The sequence below is a fragment of the Archocentrus centrarchus genome, unplaced genomic scaffold (genome assembly GCF_007364275.1).
Source record: "Archocentrus centrarchus isolate MPI-CPG fArcCen1 unplaced genomic scaffold, fArcCen1 scaffold_24_ctg1, whole genome shotgun sequence".
NCBI lineage: Eukaryota > Metazoa > Chordata > Actinopteri > Cichliformes > Cichlidae > Archocentrus > Archocentrus centrarchus.
In genome coordinates, this window is record NW_022060254.1 from 4551144 (window position 1) to 4570969 (window position 19826).

Below are 19826 nucleotides of genomic sequence, written 5' to 3' on the forward strand. Positions count from 1 at the left end.
TAAATTTGTGTAATATTAAGGACACACATGAACATCAACAGGGAGAAACAAAGAAAAACATGAACTCCCAAACTCAATAAATTCTACAATAAACTCCACAATAAACTTCAGCATCAGTGCAGTAGATTAACAACACCTACATGTGGTGTTTGACAAAAACAAACTCTTTGAAGGAGTCAAAGCTCAAATCCAGCTGCATCCTGATGTTCTCACCACCTGAAGCTGCTTCTGTTTTGGAGCTAGCTTGGTTAGATGCTGCTAATTAAACTTGCAGGGTCTTTGGACACAACCTATGGAAGTGTCCGACCTCATGTCCACATTTATGCTTGTGTAGCTGGTGTGTGTGTTAATTACCTTGTGGTCGTGTGCAGGTGTTTTATATGCGGTGCAGGCTGGGACTTCTTTTTTGGTCCTCGCTCTTTGTGCTCAGTTTTTTGGCTGCAAACATATTTGTCCCTGTTTTTTTTTCATTTTCTTCATTCCTTCACGTCCATCCTGATAGTTTCAGCAGTCTCCTACCAGGAATTTGCTGACAGTTGTGAGTCCTTATATTGATGCTTTGATTATTATTCCTGATTGTTATTCTCTCACTGATAAAGTAGCCGGAAACGCACAAGGACGCAACAGTTTGAGGTGGACTTTGATGTCGCTGGTTTTTCCTGACTGAGAAGTGTTCCGCACATTTTTCATCATCCACAACAAGACTTTCGAGTCTATCTGTGCTCTTGTACTCAAAGAACCTCCATACAGGACTCTGCCGCTTTCTCGGCAGACCGCAGCCATTACAGCGCGGTGAGCGCACGCACATGCGCACGCACTCACACAGTTGTCTTATGGCGCTCCCAGCTTAAACTCGGAGAGTGGAAAAAATCCACAAGGCTTAAAAAAAAACACAAGTAAATGAAAGTCAGTTTATCGATAATTTCAGTTAGTTTTAGTTAGTTTTGTAAACTCACAATTCAGTTTTAATTAGTTATCGTTTTTTCCTTTTAATTATAGTTTTTATTTATTTCAGTTAACAACAATGTTTTTTCAATTTCAGTTTTCGTTATTTCGTTCGTTTTCGTTAACTATAATAACCCTGCTACCAGGAGAGAAGATGTTAAAATCTTATTTGTGTACAAAGTCAACCATAAAAAAAAATTAAAAGTACTTTTTCTTCCCTCTAAAACAAAGTTGGCACATTAGCGCCAGTAGCCAACATGACTGAAAATGCCCACCAGTGATAAACGGACAAGAAGACGTCTCACTCTATTAAAAAAAAAAAAAAAAGAAAGAAACTTGGTGAGTGACTGTGAAATTGTCCCAAACCTTGGATTGTCTACCACACCGTGTTCTTTCACCATTGGCTGCCATAAATGAACATGTCGCTGAATGCTATTGCCAGAGACAGATGGACAGGAAGACATCTCTAAAAAAAAAAAAACCATCAGTAATAATAATAATGACTATTATCAACAAATAAATTCGTCATTAACTATTTTTATTGTCGATTATTGTCGACAATGTCGACTAATCGTTGCAGCCCTATTTTATATACTTCTGACTGAGGAAGGATCCACTGTAAACCAACATAAAGACCCATATATGCAGAAATAATAACACCATGATATACCAGGAAACTGGTGTATCATAAATAATACAGTGATATAGATGTTTGTCACTGCAAAAAGTAATAACTCTGCAGTCTCATTTCAGTCTCCTGTGCAGTGTTATTTCAACACCTTCACCTTGTTGTGAAGATTATGGGGTGGCTGTAGCTCAGTAGGTAGAGCAGGTCACCTACTGATCGGAAGGTCAGTGGTTCAATTCCTGGCTACTGCTGGCTGCATGCCAATGTATCCTTGGGCAAGATACTTAACCCCAAGTTGCTCTCCGACAGTTCCGTCGGAGTATGAATGTGAGTGAATGTTAGATGATTAAAGCACTTAGCTTAATTAATCATGGAAGTGCTTGTATGAATGCGTGTGCATGGGGTAAATGTGAACGTGTTGTGTAAGCGCTTTGAGTGCTCATATCTGAGTAGAAAAGCGCTATATAAGAACTAGTCCATTTACCATTAATGCTGTGATATACTACTTGATGCTACAGTTCTATTTAAATTGTTGTATTTATGGTATGTCTGCTGTGCAGCTTCTTCACACTCCTTCCTTCAGTCCCCCTTTTGACCTCTGACATCTCTGAGGTCAACTTCACCGGCCTGATCTGAGGTGCTCAGCCAGGACTGCATCGTTGTTAAGAGCCAGGAGAGGCCCATTTGTGAAAAGTAGTCTGATATATTGTGGTTGTCAGTCTCTGTCAGCAAGTTTTAAACAGGGTTTCATAATATTCATGTATTTCCCTCCTTTCTGTTATTTTTTTCATGGCATTAAAACAAAAATAAAACAAGCATTAGTGGATTTAAGCATGAGATATAAGATCACCATTACACACATAAATCAGAACAAACCTATTTATTTCACCTCCCCATAAGCTAGTGACCGAGGATTATTGATACCAATAATTGATCTTGTCTTGTCAGTGATGCTCTTGTGAAGTGTATTAGCTTTAAAATCAGTGCGTCCAACCTAGATTCTTCATAGAAATTGGCCCACAGGGCAAACACTGACTCTGATTCAGTTATTATCTAAACTTTGGCCTAAAATTCATTAAATATATGTTGATTGCATCTATCCTAGGGTCCAATCAAAGTCCAACTCTAAGAAGCTCTTTCTCCAAACATACAAAGAAATGATCAACTGGACCAATGCACAGGTAGCAGTTAAATATGCAGCCTTCAGCCTCCATCACATCAGATCTGACAGTGCTTATATTCACTGAACCCATAGATGTTCAAACCACAGTAGTCATCGATTTATCACTGCAGATGTATTCCTACACCTCTTGGACAAACACTGTCCATATATGGCCGTCATCCTGGTCAGTTTCCTGTGAAAGGCACATAATGTCTCAGGTGTGGTCTCAGGCACCTGTGGGAAAAGTCCAGTGAGATAAAGTTCCAATTCTTCCCCGACAATTAAACAAATTGAGTCATGAACTGCAGGCCTTATGGGTCAATAATTACATTTACACAAACAGCTAGGACTATAGTTTAACAGGACACCAAGGTGCCCACAATATATATTTTAGAGATCTATTTATTCAATGGCTTTTCATTGTAAATCTCTTTTTTGTTTATCATGATGAGAAATTATCTTACAGTTTTAATATCCCCCTAGTTTTACTAAGTTAGGATCAATCCACCAAAAGTGAATCTGTTTTCATGCACCCAGAGTTGTTTGTCAAATGCCTTTAAGCAGAACACTGAGAGACATTATGTCTGTGAGTGTAAGCTGCTTCTTCAATGCAAGTGTGTGTTTTTTTCTCTGTCTACAAGGTCAGTGTCAGCTGTCTCATCTTTCATCCAACTGTAAAGTTAATTTTTGCATTTTGGTCTCAAACTCATCAGTAAATATAAAATACAAATTAATGTCCTCAATCAAATTTTGACACACTTTCTATGTAAGTTAGAATGGAACAAAAAGCACACAAGAAAACAAAAAACAAAACATGGGATGAAGCTCAAAATGTCTAAAAATAATCATTTTAAAGTTCTCCAGTTTTAAATAGCTTGTGGTTAACCTGTAAAATATCTGTAAAATTACTGTTCAAATCTGACTCCATTGCATGTGAAGATCTGGGCAAAAAAAATATCTTAAAAAATCAACAATCAAAATCTTTTCACAGGATTATACTGGACTCAAAATTATATTTATTCTGTGAGGGTCTGTACCCAAAAAGCATAACTATAGCCGACAAAATATGGCTTTAAAAACTTCACATTGCTAAATTATGGAGGGAAAAAACCTTGACCTAAAAAACATCAGCAGTTTTTACCACTTTGCCAGTGAAATAAGAGTGATTTTTGTTTCTGATCTCTCCCTGTGTAGTTCTGTTTTTAAATCTAAACCCCCTGTAGTGAGGTTTCACCACAAAACAAACAAAAATAAAAATAAAAATGTTATGGACAAACTCTTTAATCAAAATGTAGATACTTTTAGGGTCAGAGGTCATACTCATAACACCACTTTGTTGACCTTACATGCAGCTTACTGCAGACTTGTCATCAAACTGAAATCAGGGCGTGTCCCCCTGAGGCCTCATGGGAATTTATAACAGAAATAAAAAAACAATAGTTAGTGTTGGAGGAAGCATTAAAGACATTTTAGTCCTGAAACCACAGAATTCTGGCCCCTGTAGGGGTACCCTAGTTATGGTAAACTACAATTTATACATGATAGACAAATATGAAAGTGATTACGAGTCAGACTACAAAAAAAAGTATAACTGGAATAGAAACATAGTCAGTTTTCTTCTTTCCGTGCAGTTCCTTGACCCCTATGAACACTAATGTGTTCCTTCTTCACTGGAACCCTGTGACTGGATGGGCCTGTGTCTACCATCCCCCACATTGGAAACACACATATTGTTTTTTTATCAGCACCATCTTTTAGTTTAATTTAATTTACAATTTACAAAAATCCTACAGAACCAACACAAACCTTTAAGACAGATAATGTGCACAACACCACGCCTGTAAGATCTGTAAAAAGGGGGGAACTCCCAAGAAGCTGCTTTAGCTTATACAGGGACCCCAGGAACAAAAATCATTACATTACAAAAACAATACAGTTAATCCATACCCCCACACTGAGATCAAGTCAAAACATTGTTATTTCACATCCTCCACATACGCTTGCACATTCCCTTACCTGGTATCACACATTGTTATTGTTTGAACATGATATTACACTTATCAAACCTCATCACATTGACTGTTTTCATACTTCTTACAGCTGTATTCATAAAGCACAAAAAAAGAAAATGTTGACATTTCTCTGGGCCCAGGCTTTACACCGAGGTCACGGGTTCAGGTACTCACAGTTCACCCGTTTTGCCTTTGCCAGATGTTTGGTCTTCTTCTGGTGACAGCTGTCTTGTTCTCCCATCTTCAGGTCTGTGAGTCTGTTCTGTGGACGACGCCATCAACCTGACTCTGCACTTCATCCTACAGCATCTGGACTCCCAGGGAACCTACGCCAGGATCCTGTTTGTGGACTTCAGCTCTGCCTTCAACACCATCATCCCTGATCTCCTCCAAGACAAGCTGTCCCAGATGAACGTGCCAGATCCCATCTGCAGGTGGATCATTGACTTCCTGATGAACAGGAAGCAGCACGTGAGGCTGGGGAAGAATGTCTCGGACTCCCAGACCATCAGCACCGGCACTCCTCAGGGCTGTGTCCTCTCTCCTCTGCTCTTCTCCCTGTATACCAACTGCTGCACCTCTGACCACCAGTCTGTCAAGCTTATTAAGTTTGCAGACGACATGACTCTCATCGGACTCATCTCAGACGGGGACGAGTCGGCCTACAGGATGGAGGTCAACCTGGTACTGAACGCCCAGAAGACAGTGGAGATTATAGTGGACTTTAGGAAGCACACAGCCCCTCTACCCTCCATCATCCTGACTGACACCCCCATCACCACAGTGGACTCTTTTCGCTTCCTGGGAACTACCATCACCCAGGACCTCAAGTGGGAGCCCACCATCACCTCTGTCGTCAAAAAGGCCCAGCAGAGGATGTACTTCCTGCGGCAGTTGAAGAAATTCAACTTGCCAGCAAGGACCATGGTGCAGTTCTATACTGCCATCATTGAGTCCATCCTCACCTCCTCCATCACTGTGTGGTACGCTGGAGCCACCACTAGGGACAAACAGAGACTACAGCGCGTTGTGCACTCTGCTGAGAAGGTGATTGGCTGTAACCTCCCATCTCTCCAGGACCTGTACACCTCCAGGACACTGGGGCGTGCAGGTCGGATCACAGCCGACCACTCTCACCCTGGGCACAGACTTTTTGACCCTCTCCCCTCAGGCAGGAGGCTACGGTCCATACGGACCAGAACCTCCCGCCATAAGAACAGTTTCTTCCCCTCTGCTGTTGGACTCATGAACAATTACCCTAAGACTGTTACCACCACCCTCCACAAACGCTAATGACCCTATGTCTATGCACCTGTCTGATTGCACTGATGTACATATTAGTGGAATATAGTTTACATTCTTTTATCTTTTAATTAGTCTCTGCACTGTATATTTTGTAATTTTGTAATATTGTGCTATAGTTATAGCTCTAATATCTCTGTATATTTGCAATTTGTATACTTGTATATTGTCTTATAGTTTTTATACTTATTTGTTTTTTTTTTTTCTGTATGCACGAAGTACCGCAGCAATTTCCTAAGGCTGTGAACCTGTTCACCCATATGGCAATAAAAACCTTCTGATTCTGATTCTGATTCTGATTCTGTTCGCGGGAGCTTGATATGACCTTGAGCGCCCTGAACTGCACCAGAGTCTCTTGATGTTCAGACTCTGTTGAAATGAGACTGAAAAAATTTTGTTAGTGACATCATCATCTCTTAATTTAGTTTTACTTTGAAACTTTTCAGTATAACTTGGCTTCTTTTAGAAACTCTTTCTTCAAATTTAACAACAATCTTCTGGAAAAATTGGGATTTTTAAAGCATTAGTCCATTATACTTGCTTTGTTTTAGAAAAACTCAATAAACAACAACATACTCCTGACTGTTCCTTTTTTTCTATTTTTATTTCTATTGTTATTTTTTTGTCCTTTGTCCACCTTTAATTGGCTCATCTAATCCTTTGTATCAGAAGCAAAAACCTCCTCCTGAGCGCATTTAACCCTCACATCCTCTCATCAACCAAAATATCTGCCCAAAAAAGAAAAGGAAAGAAGAAAGGTAAAAAAAAAAAGTTGTAACTCTGTCCCACACACACAAAGATCAGATAGAAACGCACACACACGTGCTAAAACTGAGCAACCATTCCCTTCTCTCTGTCAAACACACAAACGGCCGTGCTCAACGGCTCACTCACTCACACACACACACACACACACATCACACATCACACATGAACACACATACTCATACCTCACACACCGCATGGTAAAGAACAGCTGATATGACCTTCTCATACTGCTGAGTTATGAATTAAAGACAACCTTTGCTGGCTCGTCCTTTCAACGTGATGACGGACGCTGTCGTATCAAGATTACACAAGCACGCCCAGTTAATGTCATGTTTTCCCGGCACTCTGCTCAATAACACAACACACATTCATCCATCTTTATTTGTAAATAGAACCTGATATCACAATATCTGGGCACAATGTGTGCGCCTCAAACAATGCAAAGATGCTTCAGATCATTGAGTTGTGTGAGCGTGTGCGTGCAGGTGTGTAATTGAAAGCATTGCACTTTTCCAGGAGAGGGCGCTATAATTGAAGCTTCGAGTAATGAACCTATTTCCAAAACAATTGTTCAAGTGCTTCACAAAAGCTTCATTTTCTCATCACTAGTGAGCAGGGTCTCCCTCTCCCATTAAACCTTTAATGTGGCTGCATTCCTTTACTTGTCTGCTAAACCCATTTGTGCATATTCCACCCTAAACATGTAATGAAGACCTTCGTTACAGGAGCTTTATTTGTTCGTTACTTATTTTCCACCATGATTTACAAATAAATTCTTTAAAAAAATCCTACAATGTGATTTCCTGGATCTTTTTCTCATAGTTGAAGTGTACCTATGATGGGAGATCAGCTAGCCAGAAGCTCTTAGTGCAGCCAAGGTCTCGTTTTAAACATAGAGGGGATCGGGCTTTTGCAGTCGCAGCACCCAGGCTCTGGAATAATCTGCCATTTCATATTCGTACTGCAGAGTCTGTACAGTCATTTAAATCCTCTCTAAAAACTCACCTTTTTACCTTGGCTTTTAATTCAAGTTCAGTTTGAGTCCCATCAGGTTTCATGTTGTGCTGTTTCTTGTTTTTAGCTTGTCATCAGTCATATTTATTGTATTTGTTTGTTGTTGTCATTATTGCTCCATCTATTTTATTGCCTTATAGATCTATCTTGCTTGTTTTGCAGTCAACTTGTGAAGCACTTTGGTCAACTCTGTTGCTTTTAAATGTGCTATAGAAATAAAATTGACACTGACATTATTTAAAGGCTTCTAGCTGCTCTCAAAGGAAAGTTGTTGATGATAAGGAGACTTATTGCATTTCAAATGCACCTCAAAGTCTCTGCACCGTGTCCGGGGAAAATGAGCTCAGCTTTTTTTGATAAATGCTTTTTACATTTTCAGATCAAAATCATTTGTTTCATTGATTTCACTGCATCAAGGCCAAAGTTCATCTTTAGGATGATGTTCTTGTAGATTCACTGTTCCTGCAGTGATGCAGCCTCTGAACAGAAACTCTGATGCTTTTGGAATGAGGATGTCTAACACACAACTGTCTAACACGCAGTTTGTCAGCGTCACAGTGTTGTGTTGTAGCAGTGCTTAAAGAGCACAGAAGTAGCAGGGACGGCTCTGCTCTGAACTTTGACCTCTGTTTTGATTTTTCTCAGCAAATCTTCTTTCATGAATTAAAGCTTCACTTTCTGTAAAGTCGCCGCTTTGACGTGTTTACTGACACATTTTGTTCATCCAAAATTCAGGTGAAGTTCATCAGAGTGGACACGCGCTAACACACACATCAGTTTATGGAGACGGGGTCAGCCTTCCATGGTGGATGGCAGCGCCCAAGAGAGGTGAAGAAGAGAGTGGAGCGGGTGATCTGTGACAGAAGGAGAGCAGCAAGATGGTAGGGAGAGCTGCTATGATGGATGGTTTGGAGACGGAGCCACTGACAGAAAGACTGCAGGCAGAGAGGGACAGGTCAGGGTTGGAGACCAAAGAGGCAGAGATGGTTTGGACATGCTGAGGAGGGAGAGGGGATCCATTGGAGCTGCTAGGCAGGAGAAACAAGAGGAAGACCTCAGAGTAGGTTCATGGTTTTGGTGAAGAAGAAGAATACGAGCCACAGGCTGATATAGATGTGATAGAGATACAGATCTGCTGCAGACAAGAAGGCGGAGCCAGCCCTGAGCTCCACAGAGGAAGTTGTTCTTCTTGGTGTGATTATTCTGCGTGATGTAGTCACAGATTTCAGAGCCAATTTTCCATTTTGAGTTCATTTCCAGCTTCAAGTCTTTTAACAACCTTGTGCAGTTTGCAGATCTTCTAAGTTCTCAGCTGGAAGACAAAAGCTGCAAATTCCCTTAAATGAGTCATTTTGAATTGATGTTCAAATGAAGATTCAAATGTTGTTCCAGTGTGAAAACAATGTGTAACTGGAAGATCCTGTGAAGCACTGATGAAAGACAAAGAGCCCAACACGTGGACATCCTCTGTTCTAAAATCATTTCAGCTGTTGGGTTAAATCCTCGTGACTTTTGTGCCTTTCTTACTGTATAAAGGACACTCTGAGACAAAAACAGGAAAACAATCTGATGGTGCTGCAGACTAATCCACAGGATCTGATCTCCTTGATTGATGGATCATTTTCCTATACTTGTCATATTCAAACGTCAGACATCTTCAAGTGTGTGTGTGCCTCTGAAGCACAGCTGTGACTCTGTCACTTCTTTTCCTCTACTTAATGATTGAGAAGAAGTTTGATGAGACCAGTGCTGCATTTGAATGCTTTCTTTCTCATCAACAACATCCAGACTGAAAGCTTCAAAGAATGAACTCCAAACTGTTCAAACAGGCTCCCACTGGCCATCACTGCCTCTGCCTGTAGCCGGGTCAGACCTGCAGCTGCAGGGTTTTGATGCTGATCTGAGAACAGTACAATGATGCGGTCATCCCTCGTGGTGCTCGCAGCTTCACTTTCATCGGCCCTAAAGGGAAATTAGCTGTGCAGCTGAGCAAGAACAAAAACATGTAGAAAACCGAGACGCAGACACTCAGAGGAAGACAGGAAATAACCTCTGACCCCCCTCCTCCTTTCAGGGCGTAGCCTGCTGGAGTGCGATGGCTGAGCCCAGGTCTGAGGAAGTGTAAGTGTGTTTTTAATGTGATTGATGAAAACAAAGCAGCACACATTCAACCATCTTCAAAGTGTCACATCACTCATTCACATCTCTGATGTCAGGAGTCATCATCAAAGTGTCAATCAATGAACAGATGATGGATCAATAACTGCAGCTGGATTGTGTTTGTCAACAAGCTCCAGCGACCTCCAGCTTCTTAACAGCACACACACACACACACACACACACACACACACACACTGATGCTTCAGTGACAATAGCCAACTGTGGCCACAAGATGGCAGTAATGTAAAGGATGGATGCAAACAGGTGAGGGTGCTGTGGGAGTCAGGTGACTGAAAGCAGGAGGAGAGTGTGAGGACACCTGGTGGCTGGATGGAGAGCGAAGAGATGAAAACAGCACAGGGCTGAGACAGGAACGCAGACAGGGGGCGCTACTAGACGGGGATCTGACCCCAAATAGAGCAGAGACCTCCTGTGGGTCTGAGGATGGCCTCACGCTGGAGAAGGATGAAGGAGTCTGACCTCTGACCCCCCTCACCTGTTTTCTAACTGCTATGCTCCCTGTTTCACACCAACATAATCATAGCATCAATATAAGGAATCATAATCTCTGCAAAGCTCTGCAAAGACCCCCTGCAGAGTCTGAATCAAGCCTCAGAGTCTGTTTGTGGTGGAAGGCCTTTCAGATCAGAGCCTCCTCACCTCTCTGAAGCTGAGAAAAAGGGAGAACTTGGCAGCAGTCGGGGGTGGTGGACCTGAGGCCTGAGCTGCAGAGTGAGTTCAGAATAGGTTATGTTTCTGTTAGCTGGATTAATTTAACCTAACATGGAGTCAGGTGAAGCTGGCTGTCAGCTCCCTCAGTGAACCCGTTTAAAGTTTGGACTCTCTGAGGTCTGAGAGCAAAGATTCAGTCTAAAAACAGCATTCAAACACAGGATCAGTCTGTGTGTGGATCTGATCTCAGGTCAGCAGTGTAGCTGTCCTGTTTCAGGATCATGTGACTGAAGAACAGAAACCTGCAGCCAAACAGCAACACTGTGTCTGAGAATGTGTCTGTTGTGCTGAGAATCTACCTTGTTGATGCCAGAGGTCAGAGGTGAAAGGTCAGGCTGCTCTGAGCTGATATAAAGTCAACAGTAATTCAAATACCACTCACTGTAACCAAAGTATGCAGAAGAGCATCTCTGAGCACATGTCAAACATTGAAGCAGACGGGCTGCAGCAGCAGAAGACCACACCGGGTACCACTGCTGTCAGCTAAGAACAGGAAACTGAGGCTACAGTTCACACAGACTCACTAAAAGTGGACAACAGAAGGTTGGAAAAATGTTTCCTGGTCTGATGAGTCTCAGTTTGTGCTGCAACATTCAGATGGTAGGGTCAGACTGTGGCATCAATAACATGAAAGCATGGATCCATCCTGCTTGTATCAGAGGTTCAGGCTGCAGGTGTTGGTGTGATGATGTGGGGATATTTTCTTGGCACCCTCTGGGCCCCTCAGTACCAGCTGAGCATCACTGAAACACCACAGCCTACCTGAGTGTTGTTGCTGACCATGTCCATCCCTTTATGACCACAGCGTACCATCTTCTGATGCTGCTTCCAGCAGGATAACACACCGTGTCACAAAGCTCAGATCATCTCAAACTGCTTTACTGAACCTGACTCTGAGTTCACTGCAGTCAAACGGCCTCCACAGTCACCAGATCTCAATCCAACAGAGCAACTTTGGGATGTGGAGGAACGGGAGAGTCTCATCATGGATACCCAGCCAACAAATCTGCAGCAACTGTGTGATGCTGTCAATATAGACCAAAATCTCTGAGGACCTAATAAAGTGGCAGTCAGTTAAAGAGAAGCTGGTAATAAAAGAACAACGTACGCCTTAAATCTCATTTTTATTCTTTGGCTTTAAGCTACAGTGAGAGCTATTTGAGGCTTTTATATTATCTTTGATATTTTTGGGACTTCTTACATATATTTATTGATGTGTGTGTTATATTTATTTTATCATGTCCATTACTTTGGTCAACCTTGTTTTAAATGTGCTTTATAAATAAATTTGGACTGGAAGTGACATCATGGCTCAAATAATTCATTATTGAACTGTTTCTTTTTCATTTTTAAATATTTTTATTTAACCTTTGCAGGATTTGCAACACGAACAATAAAACAGCAACAACATGAAGATAAAACAGATTCAGTACAAACTAACATGTAAGATAAGAACTGATTTTTAATCTGACTGCTGGAGAAAAGCTAATCACTAACACGAACTCTAACAGCTAAAACACTTTAAATCCAGGAAGAAGGTTTCCTCAAACATTTCAATCTTATGGATCTTTTGTCTCAGATGTGTTAAATTTAGGGTTGTCAAACATAAGGCCTGAGGCCCACCAAAAGATTCAATTAGTCCAATCCAGCCCACTGGATGGCAAACTTATAATACTGCTGCAATCTCACCTCAATACAACACACATTTCTGCAACTTTATAATACAAATACTAAGACTAAATACAAATAACTGCATGCTACTAATTTCTAGAAAAAAAATGTAACTATGGTAACATTTTCTTTCACAGCTCCATCATCACATCTTTACAGGAGATTCCATCGGAATTCTGTGGAGCCGGATCTCAAGGTTTTTATGTTTGACCAGAAGAGGATCTTTGTGTGTCTGCAGATTCATTGTGATCCAATGATGGGAATGATTTCAGGCCTGCATGACCACGCTGATGTTTGCACAGAGCAGATAATTTAGTGAATGTTTTTGCACATTGGTAACAGTGAAACAGTTTCTTTGCAGCGTGGTATCGTTTGTGTTTGGAGTATGAAGTGAGATTCCTGAAGCTCTTGTCACACTGGTCACAGCTGTAGTTCCCTTCAGTGTGTCTACTTTCATGATGGTTACGATTACCTGATCGTGAGAAGCTTTTGTCACAGTGTCTGCACTTGTATGGTTTCTCTCCTGTGTGGACTCGTTTATGCACTTTAAGCTGACCTACAGTGATGAAGGATGACCCACACTGGTCACAGAGGTGCTTTTTAACCCCACTGTGGAAGAGTTCATGGTGTTTTAATTCACTTGGTGTGGGGAAACTTCTCCCACATTCTTTGCAGTACTTCAGTTTGTGTCCAGTGTGTCTACGCTGATGTCTTTTTAGGCTCTGTTGATGACTGAAAGTTTTCCCACAAAGGTCACAGCGAAACGCTTTCCCACCACCACAGCGATGACAGGGCTGAGAACTGGATCCATCTGTGTGGCTCTGCTTCTAAACAAAGACACAAAGACAGTGTAAGTCAGGGAATTCCTTCAACATTTTTATCCTGTACGTCTCCTGGAATAAAGAGCATCTCTGCCAACGTCCAATAACATTTTACTGTTTACATTACAACACTCAGCTTACTGGATACAATAATTACAATACTACCACCATAATACTACAATAATACTCATTTAATACTATGATAACTTTAATGTCATTCTAAAGCACTACGACTGTAATACTGCAATAAGTGAGTGATTTTGGACACAGCTGTGTCTGTTCATTTTTCATACGGCTCATTTCATACAGACTTTCTCCTGCAGCCTTCAAACAAGTCACACTTTGACTCTGTGAGCTGGAGAACGGTGGAACAAAGAGAGGACATGAGAGGAAGATGAGATTCTTTCTAAGGTAAAGACTGCTCAGCAAGTGTCCTTTGATAAACTACTAATTTAAAGCTTACAGGTAACGTTATCATTCATTTTAGAGTTTTAGTCAGATATTGGATCTGAACATGATGTTTCATCTTCTAGAAAGTTTTCTGGAAGCAAATGAAATGATAATTCCATGTTATTCAAAGTTTATAGTGGACAGTAAGCGCAGGCTAAACTGGGTAGTTTGCAGTGTTGTGGTTCAGTTTACAGTGATGAACTCTGTTGGACTGCTGCAGGGCAGACTGTGGGATCCTTGGTCACTGCTAGGTTAGGTCCTGGTAGCAGCAGAGACATTATGAGAGAGAGACATGGAGCTCAACTCTGAACTGAAATTTCTGACTAAATGTTAGATAGAAAGATGGTGGAAGTATAACTACCAGGGGAGAAGCTGTTAAAATCTTATTTGTGTACAAAGTCAGAAAACTTTTAGCTGATTTTATCAGATCTGACTGAATATTCTGTGCATGAAGTTTTTATGTCCCGTTGATCTTTGAAATGAAAGTTAATTTAGATAATGCTTCAAAATAACTGTAAGTGCTCCAGTGTGTTTCAATATGGCTGCAAAGTAACAGGACTCACTTCTAGAAGGAGTCATCGGTTTGAATTTAAGCTGATTGTGTTCTTCAGGGACACTTGCCAAACTCCAGCAGCCATAATGGCAAATGTAACATGGACCTATATATGGTAGGAAGAGGTTACACCACCCAGGAAGCTCCGCCCACACACAGCAACAGGAAACCAGGTGAGTCAAAGACAAACAATGTAAATGGTTTTAAAGGCCCACTTCCAGCTCTGCTGTGGAAACATTAACGTAAACGAGCCAAATATACGACAAAAAGTGGCATCACAAGCAAACAGCAGAGCAGGCAGCCTGTTAAGGACCGACTCCCTGTGACAAATATTTAAACTGTTTGTAGTTTGGCTCTGTTTACTCTGTGCTAACAAAGCTTACAGGTGTTTTTACCTGCAGAAAGAAGAATTTGGGCTTCAAAGCAAAGAATTAAACAGAAATGTTTTGATAATTTGTTCCATGGTTGAATTTTATAATTCATTTTTTATGACAATAAAATTATTTTTATTCTATATACACCTGACTGAAGAAGGAGCCACTGTAAACCAACATAAAGACCCATATATGCAGAAATAATAATACCATGATATACCAGGAAACTGGTGTATCATAAATAATACAGTGATATAAATGTTTGTCACTACAAAAAGTAATAATTTAGTTTCTTATGATCATAGAAGCAAAAATCTGAATAGTTGTTCCCAACAGTCAGACTAAAGTTTCAAGATCAAAATAAAAACACATACCTCACAGTAACTGCACTTGTAGAGTCTCTTTCTGCTGTGGATCTGTTGGTGTGCTCTCAGGTGCTGTGGAGCTTTAAAAGTCTTATCGCACAGGTCACATTTATGAGGTCTCTCCTCAGTGTGGGTAAACATGTGGGATTGTAACTGTGAGTCTGTTCCAAACAGTTTCCCACACTGATCACAGCAGTACACATCATGTCCAGTGTGAATGCGTAGGTGTCTATTTCTGTACCATAGCCGACTGAAAATTTTTCCACAATAGTCACAGCTGTATGCCTTAATTCCAGAGTGGGTAACTTGATGCTTCTTTAAGCTGCTACTGTCATTAAAAGCTCTGCCACACTGATCACAGCTGTATGGCTTCTCTCCACTGTGGATGAGTTGGTGTGTTTTTAAGTGTCCAGCCCGGGCAAAAGACTTTCCACACAAGTCACAGCTGAACGCTCTCTCTCCACTGTGGATGAGTTGGTGTGTTTTTAAGTGTCCAGCCTGGGTAAAATCCTTCCCACACTGATCACAGCTGAACGGCTTCTCTCCAGTGTGGATCACTTGATGTCTTTTTAGATTAGCTTTTAAGGTAAAATCCTTCCCACACTGATCACAGGTGTATTTTTTTCCTCCCTTCCTTCTGTGAGGTTTGTCAGCCTCCTGAGAGCGCTGACTTCTTGCTCTATGTTGGTCCTGCAGTGACAGAGATACAAACAGAGGCAGTGAGTGAAATGCAGTCGTGGAACAAACTTCAAACTCCATAAATATTAGAGTTTTTTTGGTAGCCTCCAAAGATCTACTAGGTCTATTACCTCCACCTGCTGGTGAAAGTAGCACATTACATGCAGCCATGTACAAGGGGAAAAAAAGAGGAAACATAAATTTATGTAAAATGAATTCAAAGCATTAATTGGACATCCTGGTTATAAAGAATCATAACAGTCCAGCTTCAAAATGCCAAAGGATGGGACAACACTGCAAATGGATGAAAGCCATCCTGGAAACTTGTTTTATCTGTGAGCTAACAGACACATCCTGGTCAAAGATGAATCCAAGATTCCTCACAGGACTACTGCAGGCCACATGAATGCCATAAAAGGACAGCAAACACACACTTTTCAAGTACTGTATGCATATATTTTCTAATAAATAACAAAGCAAATATGAGCTCTCTCTCACTGAGTTTCTGATCACACTGACAGACAAACTCCACAGTGTTGAACTGCAGTTTGTGATGGTAGTTGTTGTTCTGCTCTGCAGCCTCTGTGAGTTTGGTGTAGCAGCACATGAAGCAGCTCTCCACCTTCTGCAGCTTCTGCTTAGAGTGACCCTAAAGCTTGAAGCAGATCTTCAGAGCAGAACAAGGACTACTGCCACTGTAGGATACATTTTAGGGGTCTCCATGTTCCTTTTTTGACAGCAAATTAAAACCCAATTAAAACCATAGTTACCAACAAATCACAGGGTTTAGCAGGTTCTGGTGCAGGCTGTTTATTAGACATCTTAGTAGCACACAAATAGTTAAAAAGACAGACAGTAGCATATGAAGACTGAGTTACACACACACAGAGAAACAGGAAAGAAGAAAGAACCTGTTGATCATGCTCCGGCTTCCTCATCACTCTCTCCGACCGAGGAGAGCCCGTGCTGAGATTAAGTATGAGTCCAAATAAAATCAAACTGTCCAAATGATCCATGATGATGAGCAAGCTCTGTTGCAAAAAGTTACTAGTACTTAGAAATATACAAACACATAAAACAGAGGACAAAAAGCAAAAAGGTAAAAGCAAGAAGCCCTCCCGGGAGGTTGTGCCTTAGTAGTTGCTGGAAAAACGGACAACACGGACAAAGACAGTCGCTACATCTTCTCTTCTCTTCTCCTCTTCTAACCGTGGTATTTATACTCTTTCCCTTTCTTTGTCTAAGATTTGTGCTGAGTCTGCACTTTGTAAGCATACATTAGAAACTGTCATTAATTCTACTGACGCTATCTGAAAAGGCACAAACATCCCGGGGCATTTTCAATACATCAACAAGACAGTAAGAAATATTCATCACAGTAATTGTCAGCAATAACCTCCTTGAGGCCATCCTAAGGCACTCTTGGAGAAGGATTTACAACCACCCGCATTTAAACTGACCAGATATGAGGGAGAATAAGCAGATATGAAGGAGAAAATGAGGCCCATTTTGCCCCTGGACCTGTTGCATGGACAGATTTATACTTTCTTGATTTGCATTTCCAAAGTTTTTGGCTGTGCTACACAAGCAAGTTAGCCTATGGCTAGGTCCACTGGACAGAATTATCCCTACAACCAGTATAAATAAAGAAATGGGCAAACTGGATGACTGGTGTCCTGTACACGAACCCAAAAAAGGCAGCTTTATGAGCTGAGACCCCTAAGCATGAATTTGAATAAGCAACAGGTTCATCCCTGGGCTAGAGCAGAAGATGAGTATGCTTTGAGGATGGTCTGAGAGGGCCTGCTTGGCCACAGCAGACTGTTAGGGAGAAGTAGCAGAGCTTCTTAGGCCCTGAACACAAATAAGAGCAACTCAAACAGGCCTCAAATCTTCCTGCTACTTTTAGACACACAATATGCATTTATTACAGTGTAGAAAGCAGTTTAGTTGCAATAAACAGAAGTAGGAATAATAACTTTAAATGTCAGTATTGGGTGTTAAAAATAAACCCTAACAGCACCAGCTGCAGTCCAACACAGTGGAGTTGGAGTGTGTTGAACCACGGGATGAGAGACTCTGGGGATCACCACAACATCAACATCAACAGCTACTGGTACAGCATTTCCAAACCAGTAAGAACTTTAATCAAACTGGTTGGAAAACAATGAGATCTAATGAGGAGAGAGTGGAAAAGTGCTATGAAAATATGAAATGTGTAATTATAACAGTAATGAAAATGACATTATAGATCAAATACTGCTCAATGAAAATGATGTATTGTATGATAAATTGTGGGTTTGATCTGAATCTTGATTATTAATGTCTTTGTTTCAGTGTCCTGTTAAAATGTGACCTTTTTATTTTGTCTTGTTGTAACTTCAGTGCTAATTGGGACCATAATAAAACAAACCAACAGCAGCTGATGAAGTCACACAGTTTCAATAATAGTGTATGAAGGAATTTAAAATAATACCAAGAGTGTGTGAGTGCTGCTGCTGTTTAAGCCTTTATGTTTCTGCGTGTTCGTTTCTCGAACAGGAATGGACACAAAACAAACAGGAATAAGGAGTCCAATTATTACATTTAATAAAGCCATTTCCAAACAGTTTACAGATTAATCCGGGTCAGAACTGCATACCATGCCCAGTGATTGGGAATTTAGCAAAAAATTAGACAGTTTAATAATGTCATATTTATAATGGATGTACCTGCTTTCTATATTTTCTTATGGCCTGAAAAACAAAAAGAAAACAAGCATTAGTCTTTCATATGTCAGTGTTGTTTAGTGAAGTGGATTAGCATTTAAATTTAATCAGTCCAAAGTAAATTCTGCATATAAATTGGCCCACATGACAAACAGTAACATGAAACAGTTACTATCTAATAATTTTCCTCAAATTTGTTAAAAAATGTGGATTGCATCCCTTCAGGATCAAATCCAGTTCCAGTTGATGAAAATCTTACTGCAAATATAAAGAAATGATCACTGATTGAAATTACTGTTCAATTCTGACTCCTTTGGCATGAAAGTCTGGGGGAATAAAATATCTTAGAGACATCGACAATCAAAATCATTTCAAAGTATTCTACTGGACTCAAAATTATATTTATTCTGTAAGGGTCTGTACCCCAAAAAAGCATAATTATGGCAGACAAAATATGGCTTCATGAACCTAAAGTTACTGAATTGTGAAGGGGAAAAATGCATAACCTTGACCTAAAACAACATCAGCAGTTGTTACTAGTTCAGCAGTGAAATAAAAATGGCTTTTAACTATTTTTTCTTTTCATTTTGTGTAATTCTATGCTTTTAAATCTAAACCCCTGCAGTGGGATTTTCACCACAAAACAAAATAAAATAAAAATAAAAATGTTATGTAAGTCTTTAGTCAAAATGTAGATACTTCTAGGGTCAGAGGTCATACTCACAACACCATTGCTTGTTGACCTTACATGCAGCTCATTGCAGGTTTGTCATCTTTTGGTCATCTAAACTGAAATCAGGGCGTGTCCCCCTGAGGCCTCATGGGAATTTATAAGAGAACAATAGTTAGTGTTGGAGGAAACATTAAACAAATTATACTCTTGGAACCACAAAGTTGTGGCCCCTGTAGAGGTGGCCTTATAATAGTAGTTGAGTCATACTACTGAATATAGCACAACTGTAATTAAAATCTTTAAATCAACTGCTTTCTGCCTGGGAGTTCTTTGACCTTTGACCCTCTAATGTGCTCTTTCTTCACTGAAACCTATGACTGAGCGTGCATAAGGCCTAACGCTCCCCATGTCGAAGAGATCTCCTGTTGATGACTCTCCTCCTGGTCTCAGACTTTACACAGAGGTCAAGGGTCAAGAACTCTCAGGTCACCTGTCTGTGAGATGGTTGGCCTCCTCCTTCTTGAGCACCAGGAGCCTTTTTTATATGAGTTTATGGAGCTCTCAGTCTGTTCAGGAGTTCTTAGGATGAGCTTGAACACCTTGATCTGCACCAGTCTCTTTATTGGTAGCTGATCCAGTCTCCTGCAGTGCCAGTGTTGTTGTTCAGGCCCCTGTTAGAATAAAACTGAGAGATTTTCATTAGTTAAGTCTTTACTTTTCTCCTAGTTCATATCCCTCCTTTTGAGACATAAACTCTGTTTTTTGTCTCAATAATTTACCTTAATTTAGGTTATTTATCTAAAGGGCATA

General features: G+C 40.6%; 1 long non-coding RNA gene across 1 annotated transcript; it reads right to left on the reverse strand.

The window, feature by feature from the left end:
• Positions 1-12727: 12727 nt before the first annotated feature.
• Positions 12728-19826, reverse strand: LOC115775799 (uncharacterized). Its single transcript, XR_004019392.1, has 4 exons — positions 19068-19826; positions 18347-18370; positions 14967-15647; positions 12728-13221 (listed from the first exon to the last, which is right to left on the reverse strand). It is a non-coding gene; the product is annotated as an uncharacterized LOC115775799 (long non-coding RNA).